At 42.1% G+C, this 13,255-nt stretch overlaps 1 protein-coding gene across 2 annotated transcripts in view; it reads right to left on the bottom strand.

Annotated features, from left to right (window-relative positions):
• The window catches only part of nfybb (nuclear transcription factor Y, beta b), a 36,173-nt gene that overhangs the window by 7,576 nt on the left and 15,342 nt on the right, over positions 1-13,255 (bottom strand).

Genomic DNA, 13,255 nt, shown 5'->3' with positions numbered 1-13,255 from the left:
TCGATTCTTTAAACACTAGACACCCTCGTCTGAGGCGATCAGCACTAGTTGATCAATTCCAGGCGAGTGTCTTACTGCCAATTTGTGATAGGAAGTTCACCAGATCCTCAATCTGTTTGTTTAGGGTTCTGTTTTTTAGTCAGGGTTGTTAGGGGATTTGTGCATGGTTTTTCCAAAGGCTTGGGGTTATGCCCTTTAATGACTTAGGGTTGGGTTTAGGGTTTGGTGTGGGTGAGGGTTGTCCCTTTAAACTGAGGTTAGGGTTAGGGTTTGAGTTAGGTGAGGGCTGTCGTTTTCCCAAACTTTTTACAAGAATTATGGTTATGCCGTTTGGTTGGGTTTAGGGTTTGGTGTGGGTGAGGACTGTCCCTATCATGGGTTAGGGTTAGGGTCATGGCTCAAACAGCCATAAAAACACAATGTCACTCAATGTACGAGCAGCACCACTTGGCTAAGGTGCACCCTCAGGTCAGTTGCAGGTAGACAGATGTTGCTCGTGAACTTGGTGTGTCTCAAAGTGTCAACAGCAGACTTGCATCAAGACACAGAACTACTGGCAGAGTTCATGACATACCCAGGAGTGGAGCCCCACGAGTGACAGACCGCAACAATGAGCACCTAAGCACCTTTGCACTCAGACATCAATATGCATATGCCACACAGCTGCAGGTCCGTTTAAGAGATGTGAGGGGTACTAGGGTTTCCAGACAAACCATTTGCAACGACTCCACCACTTTGGCTTAAATGCCAGACAACCATTGCAGGTTACTCCACTGACACCAAGACACCGACATGAACATTCCAGTGAGCACAAGTCAGACTATGTGACCTGTGGTCTACAGTCCTGTTCACTGATGAGTGTCGAGTCACCTTGCACAGCAATGATTGTTGTCAGTGTTGCTGGAGAAGGCGAGGTGAGCCATTTGCTGAGGTCAACATGGTCCCCAGGGTTTGCTTTAGTGGAGGAGGTGCAAAAGTTTTGGCAGGCATCATCAGTCAGTGCAAAACAGATTAGGTTATTGTAGATGGCTCAGTCACTGCAAGTTCTTACCTCAGAGACATTATAGATCCCATCATCCCCAAATTCTGCAAGCACACCCCCAACTTTCTGTTCATGGATGATAATGATCCACCCCATTGTGGCAGAATTGTCACAGCTCAACTTCAGGAAGTTGGAGTGCCTCATATGGTATGGCCATCAATGTCCCCTGACCTGAACCCCATAGAGCAAGGCTGTGTCCGAAACCGCATACTTCCATAATATATAGTACGCTAAAATCAGTATGCGAGCCGAGTAGTATTTCCGAATTCATAGAATTCGAAAAACAGTATGCGAGAAGTACCCGGATGACTTACTACTTCCGGCGAGATTCCAAAGTGTGCATCCCATGCATACTGCGCTATCCCATGATGCCCCGAGAGCGAATTCATGAATGGGAGTAAAGCGACGCAAATGATGCAGGTACGTCTATTGTGTATAAACTTTTATGGACACTCAATAACTCAGTCTACACATTAGTCCAGATGAACACACTAAAACTTCCGCTTTATTTTCCACGCGCACGCACCACATGCACGCGCACGCACTTCAATAAATCTTACAACATGCTGAACACAACAATTCCCCCCCCCCCTCCAAGAACTAGATGACTTAGTAAACAAGTTTAGTAAACAGCCAAAACAGCAGACACATCTTAACCTTTATGCATGAAAGTCTATGATATAATCCTTAAGATAGGCTGGACGAGTCTTCGCCCGAACTGGTCTACCTCCCAAACCCTCCTGCTGTTGCATTTCTGGAACATCTTGGATAGGATCGTGCAATGTTTGGGAAGGACAGGGGTCAGTGTCTGCCAAGAGTGGTGGCGGATCAGGCTCCGCCTGTTGTGGGGGCTCCCTGAGCTGACGACCCTGAGGTGCCTGGTATAGCTGCTGCTGTACTGGCTCAGGTTGTGGGGTTGGAAAGTTTATTCCTCGTGTTGCTGCCCCCATTGGTTCTGTTGCCCTTGGGCCTCTTGTTGTAGTAAGGGGAATAGGCACTTTCTGCAATCTACTTGCATGCCAGCGAGAACCATCACTCAACATATATGTGGTTGAGCCTAACCGACGAACTACTTGGTGAGGTTCAGACCAGAAAGATGCCATTTTACTGCTACGGTGGGGTCTGCGGGCCCGCACCCAGTCCAGTACCTCGATGTTAGCATGCCTAACCCTGTGTCGTTTGTCGAAGTTATTTTTCATACGATCCTGGTTTGTAGTGACAGCCACATTGGCTTTTGCTTGGGGCTCCTTTACTGTCGTTGCTGGCAAACCACATGCTCTTAGCCGGTCTAGGGGCAGTTCTATCTCCCGGCCAAGCATGAGCAGAGCAGGTGAAACGTGAGTGGTACTGTGCTGACTAGCCCTGTAGTGCATTAAGGTTAGGTTAAGTGCCATTTGGAATGAGTATCCCTGAACCAGATGTGCCCGAACCCCATTCTTAAGACTCTGGTTAAACCTTTCCACTCCGCCATTTGCTTGCGGGTGATAGAGTGCAGCACGAATGTGTTTGATCCCCTTACTGCTTAGGAAAGTAGAGAATTCCGCAGACATAAATTGGGGACCGTTGTCAGTAGTTATAGCACGGGGCATGCCCCAACGAGCAAACAGGCTATCCAGTATCTGTGTGATAATTTGGGAAGTAACTGTTCCTGTTGGCACTACCTCTGGCCATTTGGAATGGAGATCATAGATGACAACCAGAAAGCGTTGATGAGGGGGAACTCCGTGGCCATGAATTTCACCACAGATATCTACCTGAAGGTGCTCCCATGGACGTGATGGCCATGCAACTGGCTGCAAAGGGGTTGGAGCTGGTTGCCCAGTCTTCCCACTGAGAAGGCATGGTCCACAGTCTCTGACAAGTCCTTCAATATCCCGGTCGATGCCTGGCCACCAGACCAGATCCCGGCATCTCTGCTTAAATTTCACAATGCCTAAATGGCCCTCATGCGCCATTGATAGGACACGGGCACGCAAGCTGCTTGGCACTACTGTACAGAGACCCCTGGAAACACACACATCACCCCAGCATGACAGTTCATTCCGCACCCTACCAAATGGCACCAATTCCTCAGGTACTCGTGCAGGCCACCCTGAGCGTATATATGTGCGGATAGTTGATAGTATAGGATCCTGCTCAGATTCTTTCTGCAACTCCTCCAAGGAGACAGCCGATTGCAACGGTGCATGGAGCATCTGAATGAATTCTGGCTCCGCATCGTTACTGCTTGGTGGGACTGCCGGTGTGGGTGCAGTAATAGATCTGGATAAGAGATCTGCTACCACATTGTCTCTCCCAGGTGTGAATTTGAGTTGATAATCATACTGTCTCAGGCGCTCACCCCATCTGTGTAGGCGCAGAGGTTTATGACCTGAGCCGGAAGCTGATAAGAGTGTGGTAAGCACCTGATGATCCGTGCGGAGTGTGAAACGTCTGCCATAAAGATAGAGATGCCACCTCTCTGAGGCCCAGACACAGGCAAGGGCTTCCCGTTCGCCCACAGAGTATCGCTGTTCAGTGGGCGTCAGGGCCCTGGACGCAAATGCTACCGGCCTTTCAACACCATCCTGTTCTTGTGAAAGAACAGCTCCCAGTGCCTGTGTGGAGGCATCACAAGTGACAATAGTCAGACTGTTTGGGTCAAAGTGAGCTAGAATGGGAGGTGTGGTTAGCTGAGATTTTAGAATTTTGACAGCCTCAGTGCATTCTGCAGTCCAATTCCACGGTTCATCTTTCTTTAGCAATTGGCGGAGGGGTGCTGTGGTTCGGGAGTACTGAGGTAGAAAACGCAGGTAGTATGCTGTCATGCCCAAAAATGAAGCTACCTGGGAAGTGGAGGAGGGTTCTGGGATTCTGTGAATGGCCTCGATATTTGACTGAAGCGGGGCAATGCCTTGGGATGTGAGTCGAAACCCAACAAAATCAATGGCTGACGTAGCAAATGTGCATTTCTCCTCATTCAGTGTGAGATTATGCTCCATGAGCGCAGTAGCCACCCTGTAGAGACGATCATTATGTGTCTGGATATCTGCTGCATGCACTACAATGTCATCCAAGAAAACAGCAACCCCGGGGATACCAGCCAAGATAGTTGTCATCACCTTTTGAAAACAGCTGGGGGCGGAGCTTAAGCCAAATGGCATGCGTGTGTAGCGATATACCCCTGTGTGTGTGACAAACGCTGTGAGGTTTCTGCTAGAAGGATGCAGTGGCACTTGCAAATAGCCTTGTCTCAGATCCAGCTTTGTGAACACTTTTGACCCATAGAAATGAGTGGTCAGCTCCTCCGCTGTGGGTAAAGGGTATTTGTCTGGTATAACAGCCTTATTGACAGATCGCAAATCCACACATACCCGAATTCCACCAGACTTTTTCCTAGCAATGACCAGGTTAGAGATCCAGGGGGCAGCATTGACTGGTTCAATCACTCCTATCGCCAGCATCGTTTGAAGCTCTGCAGTCACTTCATCCCGCAGTGCGAGAGGGATTCTGCGCAGGGGTTGAATGACTGGCGACACCTCCGGATCCACCAGAGGCCTGTGGGTAAAAACTGTGAGGCACCCCAGTCCTTTAAACAGTGCCGGCCATCTCTGCTGCCATGTAGTGGTGATGTGGTGGATATCCGACCCCTTGTTGTCTCGCAGTGTGAATCCTAAACATGTGAAAAGGTCCAATCCCAGGAGGTTGGCACCCCGCTCAGTAATATAGAAAGGAAATGATGGTATGTGTTTAGAGCCATAGCGGACTGGAACATGAAGAACACCCAGCATAGTGATCTTAGAGCTGTCATAACCACAAAGAGATGTAGAGGGCTGTTGCAGTGGCAGATGGGAGAAGAACTTGTGGTATGTGTTGGCATTGAGCAGAGAAGCTGCCGCACCCGTATCCAGCAACAGTGGAAGGCTCACCTCACCAAGGAGTACAGTACATGTCCTAAAAGCTGCTTGCCCTCCTGAAACATGTCTGATTTCAGTGCAGTTATACGGAGCATGTGGGTGTCGCTTCAGTGATGCTTGAGCAGCTGGTGCAGAACGGCATACTTTTGCAAAGTGATTTTTTTTTTGGCAATTCCTGCAGATCTGTCCTCGTGCAGGACAATTTTGAATAGAGTTGTGTGAATTAGATCCACAATTGCTGCAGAAAACTAAACTTCTACGATTTCCTTGATGCTGTGTAAGCTGCACTGGAAAACATGTTTCTTCAGTTTCTGTATTATGTGGGGATAATGGGCCGTGGTTTGTGAGACAGACAGATCGCATCTGCTGTAACGGTACGTCCGCCAGGGGGCGCGCATCTGCCAGCAACGTAGAGCATTCAGTGGCAGCCTCCACCTGCACAGCTATAGCAACAGCATGATCTAAAGTTAATTCATCAGGCTCCAGCAGCAGTTTCTCCCTGGTCTTGTCACACAATATCCCCTCGATAAACTGATCCCGAACAATCTGATCTTGAAGAGTTCCATAATTGCATGAGCGTGCCATATCTCGCAGATTAGTTACATAATTCTGCACGGACTCACCCGAGTGCTGAAGCCGTTTGCGCAGCTTGTATCGGCGCAGCAGCACGCGCTGTTGCCCGGTGAAGTGATTCGCGAGGAGAGCGACTGCTTCCTCGTATGTTTCTGCATGTCCCAGAGCACGATATATTCTCTGTCCCTCCGCCCCGAGACAGTGGCGAAGCAGAGCGATTTTTCTCCGATCGGAGATGTCCGTGAAATCCATAGCCTCAAGGTACACTGTGAAACCATCTAACCAGTTCGCCCATGGAATAGGCGGGTCGCCAGCCACTGGGAGGAAAGGTGGTGGTGCAGGTAAGCTAAATTCAGCCATCTTCGTCGCCAATATTGTGTATAAACTTTTATGGACACTCAATAACTCAGTCTACACATTAGTCCAGATGAACACACTAAAACTTCCGCTTTATTTTCCACGCGCACGCACCACATGCACGCGCACGCACTTCAATAAATCTTACAACATGCTGAACACAACAACGTCACGTGACTATGTCAAAATAGTGGATGTAGTACGTCCGAATTCTATTCATACTTTTCACATTCATACTGTATAGAAAGTACTTTTCTAACGGCCGAGTAGTACGTTTAAATTCAAATGCAGTACCTACCGAGTAGTAGGCGGTTTCGGACGCATCCCAAGTCTGGGACCAGTTGAAGAAGATGCTGGATTATCGTACCCCACCCCCACGTGACCTGGCAAAACTGCGTGTAGCACTTGTCGAAGAGTGGAACGCATTGCCTCAGAACAACATCATGAGGCTAGCGAGGAGCATGAGACTTTGCTGGCAAGCTGTCATTGTGGCAAATGATGCGCGCTACTGACATTGTCAATTTTTGTTATTTGTGGCTATTCTTGTTATTGTCTAAATTTTTGGAGTAATAAATATTAAACTACTGAAAATGGTGTTTCTTCTCATATATTATTGGTAATATCAATGGAAACTTTTACTTATTTCATTTCAGAGCAAATAGGACAAGCACTCATGTGAATAACAATATCCCTAAGTTAATTTGAGTAGTGTAATAGAGGCGGCCTGTTTGACTGATCAAGAATCTGTTCCATGCGGTTATCGGGAACTGTTGCACACTCTAAACCTATTAAATAGTTCTTATTTATTGAATATGAGTGAAATAAGATATAAATAACATTAGTTTAGTTTTCTTTTAATGAAGACTAGATATCCTAAAATACAACTCACTGTAAGTCTGTTAAAAAAAAAAAGCACATAATTACAAAATTGTTAACATTTAAATACATCTAAATGGTCTCTCTTAAAATAAGGTTTTATTACTTTATGTATTTATTAACATTAACTGTTAATAAACGATACTTGTATTCAGGGCTTAACATTAACACCCGTCAACCCACCAAATGCGGGTAGATTTTAGCTTTGGCGGGTTAGACAGCCGCTCCCACTAGCCACTTTGGCTGGTTGAAAGTTGAGTTTTCTTAAAAGCAGGGTTCGACAATAATGATGACCCAATATGCGTGCAAATGTGATCTTAGAATAGAGAAACAGCACGACTAACAAAAATAATTGCTTTCGCGCGAGCAATAGAAAGCAGATGAATACTAAATGAGAGGATGATCAGTCGCGCAAACAGCTGATGTAATGCACGCGACTGTTTAAAGCGTGCGCGCTCCTGTTACCTTGCTTGAAGCAACCGTGCCTGTAACGCAACTATGACCGGTTCTCTTTCATATAGAACTGACAAAAAGTTATACTAATGCACCCACAGTCTTGCTGCTTTCAAGAGCTCAGCCTCCAAAAGTGTCTTTTTGTAAGCAGCACCGGTTGCTTTCGCTTTGAAGAGATTTTTTTTTTTTTTTTTTTTCAAATCTTTTTATTAACATTTTGGTCAATAAAACATCAATTTCAAAAGTAATTGAAAAACAGAGAAAAATGATCTTTGCTCCAACAGAGCCCCCCCCCACCCCACAGCACCGTTTATAAACAATATGTTATGCCTATTTTTAATCTGTTTTACATTCTGTCGCAATATATACATACATACAATACAAATAGACAAAAGTTCCATTATATGTTCACTCATCTATTGTACATATATACGCACACAACGAGTCACAATAGGCTTAGCAAATGTAAAACAAAGAAATTAAATAATTTAGATAGAAATTAAAATGTAGTCAAATAAAATGGAGGGAAAAAAATGTGAGAAACCCATAACTAATGGTCAAACTGAAAAAATTAAGTTTTGATCCATTTGTTTTATATATGTCAACACTGGCTGCCAAATAAGATGAAATTTTTGGCTGCAACCTTTGGTAGAGTACCGAATCTTCTCCATTGTAAGATGGTACATAAGGTCTCTAATATAATGATTAAAAGTTGGAGGAAATTTGTCCTTCCATTTGAGCAGTATAAGACGTCTAGCAATTAATGTTGAAAAAGAAATCATGCTTTTGGTATTATTGTCTAAACCGGGATCTGTTATTAAACCAAATATTCCTGTAACAGGGCAAGGGTCAATTGTTACATGTAAAACATTTGAAAAAAAATTAAATATTAATTGCCAGAACTTGGTAATTTTAGAGCATGACCAAAGCATGTGTGTGTGATTAGCTATTTCTACGTCACATCTATTACATAGGGGATTTATAGTTGGTAAAAATTTTGCTAATTTTACTTTTGTCCAATGAAGGCGATGGACCACTTTAAACTGAATAATTGTATGTCGCAAACAAATTGAAGTTGAATGAATCTTATTTATAATGTCTAGCCAAATTTCCTCAGAGAGGGTCAACTCAAGTTCATTTTCCCATTGTTGTTTCGACTTTGTTACTGAAGTTAGATTTTGTGAGGAGATAAAAGAGTAAATCACACCTATATTACCTTTGAGAACTGGATTGGTTTTTAAAATGGTGTCAAGTAATGTTTCTGTAGGTAAAGTTGGAAAATCTACTGTATTAGAAATCATAAAACTGCGGATCTGTAGATATCTAAAGAAATGTGTTTTAGGGATATTGTATTTTGTTCTTATTTGGTTGAAGGACATGAAATTGGAATCGCTATATAAATCATTCAGTGTGGTGAGCCCTTTTTCTATCCAGCAATTAAATGTAGCATCTGCAATCGAAGGAGTAAACATATGATTTTTTATAATAGGGGCCTGCATGGATAGATCAGTAAATGATAAAGCTCGTCTAAATTGGTGCCATATTTTAAAAGATGTTTTAACAATTGGATTCGGAGAGTATCTAGATATTGGATCAGGAAGAGGAATCTTAGAACAGAGTAAAGAAGATAATGCAAATTTACAAGAAGCCTTTTCTAGTTGTAACCATGTGGGATTATCAGAAGGGTTAATCCAATACAACATAAATTTAATGTTAGAAGCCCAATAATAATGTTGGAAATTTGGGAGAGATAACCCACCAAAAGAGCAGTGTCTTTGTAATAAATTTTTACGCATGCGAGGTATTTTCCTATTCCAGATGAAATCAGATATAAGGGAGTCTATGTTGTTAAAGAAAGACTTGGTTAAAAAAATTGGAAGACACTGAAATAAAAATAGCAGTCTAGGCAGTATATTCATCTTAACAGTGTTAATTCTACCTCCTAAAGATAAAGAAAGCAGGTTCCAACGATCAAGATCTTGTTTTAAGTTATGTATAAGTGGGCTAAAGTTAGCATTATAAAGTTTATGATATTTATGAGTAACCCAGACACCCAAGTATTTAATTTTCTCGGTACTTATTTTAAACGCAAATGAGTTAGATAATGTTGTGTAAGCTGTACAATTCACCGGCATAAGTTCACTTTTCTTAATATTAATTTTATAACCCGAAATTTTCCCGAAATCATTTAAAAGTCCAATCAGTGCTGGCAAGCTTGTAAGTGGATGAGATAAGTATACAAGCATGTCATCTGCGTACAAAGAAACTTTGTGTTCAACATTCCCTTTATATATTCCCTTAATTAGAGTATTCTCTCGTATAGCCACGGCTAGTGGTTCGATTACCAATGCAAATAAAAGAGGAGATAATGGGCAGCCCTGTCTAGTACCACGTTGTAAAGAAAAAAAAGGAGATAGATTATTATTTGTTCGCACTGCCGCCACCGGTGAGTTATAAATTATTTTAATCCAATGAATAAATTTTGAACCAAACCCAAATTTTTCCAAAACATAAAAAAGAAAGTCCCACTCCACCCTGTCAAATGCTTTCTCAGCATCAAGCGATAGTAGTACCTCAGAAGTATTAGACGGAGTGGGATCATAAAGAATACTTAAGAGTCTTCGTATATTGAAAAATAGTTGCCGGTTTTTAATGAACCCAGTTTGATCACTCGATATTACAGAAGGCAGAACGTTTTCCAGCCTACGAGCTAACATTTTGGCCAGGATTTTGCTGTCTACATTGAGAAGAGAGATTGGGCGATAAGAGCCACATTCGAGAGGGTCTTTATTTTCCTTGAGGATAAGCGTTATGACTGCTTGTTGCATAGTTGGAGGAAGAGTCCCAGAATGAAATGCTTCCCCAAATACATTTGACAACAGTGGAGCTAAGTCATTCCTAAATTTTTTATAGAATTCGCTCGGAAACCCATCAGGTCCAGGTGACTTAGAGTTTTGCATTGACAATATTGAGGCATTTATTTCTTGAACTGAAAAAGGGGCCTCAAGTTCGGCTGCAGTCTCTTTATCAATTGAAGGAATAGTAATTTTATCAAAAAAAGATGAGAGCAAATTTGGGTCCTTAGGAGATTCTGACTTGTATAATTTTGAGTAAAACTCATAAAAACATTGATTAATCTGCTGATGCTCTGTATGTTTTTGGCCTAATTGATCTATTATTTGGGTAATAGTGCGATCTGCTGCTTTTTGTCTTAACTGATGAGCTAAAATTCTACCCGTCTTCTCACTATGTTCGTATATTCTATAACGTGTTTTATTTAATAAATTCTCAATATGTTTGGTGTTTAGAAGATTATATTCAGTTTGAAGCGATAATCTTTGTTTATTTAGGGTGGGTGATGGTGTAAGGGCTAGTGTGGCATCTAATTTAATTATAGCATTGGTTAATTCCTCAAGCCTGACTCTTTGTTTTTTTCTAATATAGGAACTATAGGATATTATCTCTCCTCTTAAATATGCTTTCATAGCTTCCCATATTACTGAGAAAGATGTTTCTGGTGTTTGATTAAGTTCAAGAAATATTTTAATTTTAGAGGATATCAAGTTAGTAAATGTTTCATCTGAAAGCAGTAATGTATTTAAACGCCAGGGACAATATTTGTCAAGTGTGACTGGGATGCACAGCGTCATTAATAAAGGGGCATGGTCAGAGATAACAATGGCACAATATTCACAATAGCTAATCAGAGGTATAAGATTATTATCTAGAAAAAAGTAGTCTATGCGGGAATATGTCTGATGGACAGATGAGAAAAAAGAATAGCTTCTAGACACAGGATTACGAAATCGCCAAATATCTGATACCCCATATGTATCTATAAATGTTTTAATGGCCTCAGCTGACTTTGACGAGGGAGTAGTTTTAACTGAACTACGATCTAAGGATGACATTACACAATTCATATCTCCTCCTAATATCAAAGAGTGTGTGTCCAAATTTGCTAGTTTAGAGAAGATATTTGTAAAGAAAACACTGTCATCATAATTTGGTGCGTACACATTAGCTAAGATGACTGAGATATTATAAAGTTTGCCAATAACAATGATGAAGCGACCTGCAGGGTCTGCTTTTACCATCGAGGCCTCAAATGGGACATTTTTTTCAATAAGGATTGCTGTTCCCCTAGATTTAGAATTAAAATTAGAGTGATATAATTGACCCACCCAATCACATTTTAACCTAAAATGATCTATTTTACGCAAATGCGTTTCCTGAAGAAAAGCAATCCCTACTTTAAGTTGTTTTAAATGCAAAAGTACACTTTTCCGCTTAACAGGGTGATTTAAGGACTTAACATTCCAGCTAATAATATTAATGTTGCAGCCTGATGATTTATTCATTTTATTAATCATTTGAAAAATGAAGCAGAAATCTCTCCTCCCCCCTAATAAAGAAAAGGTACATAAAGTAATTTATAAAATGTAAAACTGGTGCTGTTAAACCCACCCACACGTCACTCGAATGAACAGAGTGACTCCCAACCCCATTGATTAAGTTTCCACACATTTAAGTGTTTGTTTTGGAGAAATCACAGTGTAGCAGGCGCTCCTAAACCAAACATAAATATAGAGCGTGTAACCTTATTTCACTATATTTAACTTAAAGTGGTCGGTTTACACAACACAATAATAATCAACTAAGAACGTAGATGACTTTAAAAGATTTAAAGGGAAAAAAAAAAAAAAAAGAAAAAAAAAAGGTTTGCTTTCTACAACCTCGTTGCGTCTTCGAATTCTAAAGATGTCATCTGCTCACCATTTATAGAAAAAAAATTTGAAATGGAAAGTAAGTAATAACTGTCTTTTTGAAGCACGTTGAATATCTGTAATGCAAGTTCAGTGTCTGTTCTATACAGTAGCCTCGCCCGTCAGATGCACAATATTTTGTCTAATGTTCAACATTGTCCAAGACGATATTTCTCTTCACAAATGTCATGGCTTCTTCTGGGTCACAGAAATCCTTCTCGTTTCCATTGTAAGTGATCCTGAGTTTTGCTGGGTGGAGAATACCATAACGCACTCCGTCTCGTCCTCGAAGCAACTTCTTGACATCATTAAACGCTGATCGTGCGCGAGCCACGCTTGGAGGGTAGTCAGGAAATATGAGGATTGTAGATCCTTTAAATCTGAGGGGTCCCGTCTCTCTTGCTCTGCGGAGAATCTCGACACAGTCCCTGTAGTAGTGTAATTTGGCCACAATTACCCGAGGTTTGCCACCGGGCTGTTTGGGCTGGAGGCCACGGTGCGAGCGATCCACGAGTATCTCTCTGTCAATTTCTAGGACCTCCTTTAACAACTTTGAGACTGAATCTGGAGAGCTCGAGCCTGGTCCTTCTGCCACGTTCAGTATACGTATGTTCGACCTCCTCATCCTACCCTCCATATCAGTGCATTTCTCCTGCAACGCCGTAACAGCCGTTTCAAGTTCTCTCACTGACTTTTGTAATGTAGTCACATCATCCGAACATGTAGACAGCCCTTGTTCTATTTCAGTAACCGTCTTTTTCATGGTTTCAAAGTCAGATCGCAGTAGGGTGATGTTGCCGACAACTTCAGTTTTGACAGCCTGTAGTTCCGATCTCATGTTGTTAAATTCGTCCGAAAGAACAGCTTTCAGTTCGACCCTAAGCAACGTGGGGATGTCATTTTTCAAGAGCGACAGGATTTCAGCTTTTGTATCCTCCATCTCGGTAAGTTTCTCTGGCGATTTCTGATCAGTACACGAGGCGCCAGGCCTACTCACAATTGTCTTTCCGGTGTAGGTATATTGTCGCAGATTTTTCGCCATTTACGTATCTCCGTGACCAAAACAGAAAGAAAATTTGTGTAAACAAAGTATTAAATGATGTTTTAACGCGGTTTGCAAACAAAAGACGCTCAAAATACAGTTAAGTTAATCAAATTTAGCGGAGCTCACCCAAAACACCACCTATCCCATACCTGCTCACTAGCGCCCCCCCTTGAAGAGATTATTAATTGGCCTTAACCATGTGATCATGCTTTCATTATCACACAGTATGTTTTTCACCTGCTTTCTT

The sequence above is a fragment of the Danio rerio genome, chromosome 25 (genome assembly GCF_052040795.2).
Source record: "Danio rerio strain M-AB ecotype USA chromosome 25, GRCz13ab, whole genome shotgun sequence".
NCBI lineage: Eukaryota > Metazoa > Chordata > Actinopteri > Cypriniformes > Danionidae > Danio > Danio rerio.
This window is presented reverse-complemented; position numbering and strand designations above follow the sequence as displayed.